Source organism: Gossypium hirsutum, chromosome A08, assembly GCF_007990345.1.
Source record: "Gossypium hirsutum isolate 1008001.06 chromosome A08, Gossypium_hirsutum_v2.1, whole genome shotgun sequence".
In the NCBI taxonomy this organism is placed as follows: Eukaryota; Viridiplantae; Streptophyta; class Magnoliopsida; order Malvales; family Malvaceae; genus Gossypium; species Gossypium hirsutum.
In genome coordinates this window covers 10,226,679-10,228,677 of record NC_053431.1, presented here as the reverse complement: position 1 = coordinate 10,228,677, position 1,999 = coordinate 10,226,679, and the positions used below count along the sequence as shown (strand labels likewise).

The 1,999-nt window shown below is 39.4% G+C and overlaps 1 non-coding gene across 1 annotated transcript; it reads right to left on the bottom strand.

The window, feature by feature from the left end:
* Nucleotides 1-248: 248 nt before the first annotated feature.
* Nucleotides 249-355, bottom strand: LOC121205957 (small nucleolar RNA R71). Its single transcript, XR_005901031.1, has one exon. It is a non-coding gene; the product is annotated as a small nucleolar RNA R71 (small nucleolar RNA).
* Between the last annotated feature and the right edge of the window lie 1,644 nt (nt 356-1,999).

Here is a 1,999-nt window from a genome sequence, read left to right as displayed (position 1 = left end):
TAATGTGTTCAGTTTGATGGTTTGTAGGACGAAGATCCCAACGCTCACTTGGCAAACTTTTTGGAACTTTGCGATACATTTAAAATCAATGGCGTTTCTGATGATGCCATACGTCTTTGGTGTTTCCCTTTTCATTAAGGAATAAAGCTAAACAGTGGTTGAACTTGTTACCACGAGGGTCAATCACTACTTGGGAACAAATGACGAAAAAATTTCTATTAAAATATTTTTCGCCGGCTAAAACAGCCAAATTACGTAATGATATCTCTTCGTTTGTACAGATGGACATAAAAACTCTTTACGATGCATGGGAGAGATATAAGGACTTACTGAGAAGGTGCCCTCACCATGGGTTACCGCTTTGGCTACAGGTTTCAAACATTCCACAATGGCCTGAATCCTTTGACTCGACAAATGGTTGACGCAGTTGCTGGCAGAACCATCAATAATAAAACACATGAAAATGCTTATGAGTTTATAGAGGAGATGTCACTGAATAACTATCAGTGGCTAGTCATGAGGACTAAGCCAACTAAAACAGCAAGTGTTTATAATGTCTATTCGGTTACTATGCTGTCAAACCAGATAGAACTTCTAAATAAAAAGATTGATGGTTTAATTGGTTCTACTCAGGTACATCCAGTAATGAGGTGCGAGACGAATGGAGGAGGAGCATGCACAGAGTATCAACCCTTCAACCCTAGCATCGAGAAGGAACAAGTCCAATATATGGGTAACAATAACTCTAGATCCCAAAATAACCCATATAGTAACACTTATAATGCAGGTTGGAGGAGCCATCCCAATTTCTCGTGGGGCGGTCAAGGAAATTAAAGACCACAACATCCTCCGGGTTTTCAAAAACCACCCTATCAACAGGAAAAGAAACCGAACCTTGAAGAGATGCTGTCTAAATTTATCTCGGTGTCAGAAACTCGTTTTCAGAACACCAAGACAGCACTTAAAAGTCAACAAGCGTCAATCCAAGGGCTCGAAACTCAAATAGGCCAGCTTTCCAAACTAATCTCCGAACGACCACAAGGTAGCTTGCCAAGTAATACTGAACCCAACCCAAGGGAACAACTCAACGCGATTAATGTTCAAGATGAAGAAAGATTCATTGAGCCTGAGCTAGAATCGAGGCAAGAAACTATGGTGAGCAGGGGTCAAGGTGAGGTAGGTCATAATAAAAACAAATCAGTGAATGTAAAATATAAACCTCATGTCCCATACCCCAACACGACAAGGAAAGACCGCTCAGATGAACAATTTGGTAAATTCCTTAAACTCTTAAAAAAAATTACATATTAACTTACCGTTTATTAAAGCGAAAGTTGGACGAGGCGTCGCATGTGGAGCTAAACGTAGTTTACTCAGCTATTATGCAGAATAAGCTACCCAACAAATTAAAAGATCCAGGGAGTTTTACAATTCCTTGCTTAATTGGTAGTTTAGATGTTAATAACGCATTAGCTGATTTAGGGGCTAGTATTAACGTCATGCCTTGCAAAATGTTTAAACAACTAGGTCTTGGGAAACTCAAACAGACTAGGATGAGTATTCAATTAGCAGATAAAACTATAAGATTTCCTAGGGGTGTTATTGAAGATGTATTAGTTAAAATCGATAAATTTATATTTCCCGTTGACTTTATTGTTCTAGACATAGAGGAGGATAGCAACACTCCTTTGATTTTAGGAAGGCCCTTTTTAGCAACTGTTAAAATGATTATTGATGTTGGCACAGGTGAGCTCACACTCCGTGTGGGAGACGAAACAATCACCCTTCAAGCTCGCAATTCTGGCAACACATTGGAAATTGAAGGTGATCGTCTAAACCATTCTACTAAAACTGACAATATGGTGCAGCCTACTTTGTAGGAAATGAGTCTGAAGGAAGTACATGAGCCATTCTCAAGTAATAGTAGAGGACCTATTCATGAAGAACGAATGCTACAAATCGAGGAGCTAGATGAATGGCGAACGCATAAATCGAGAAA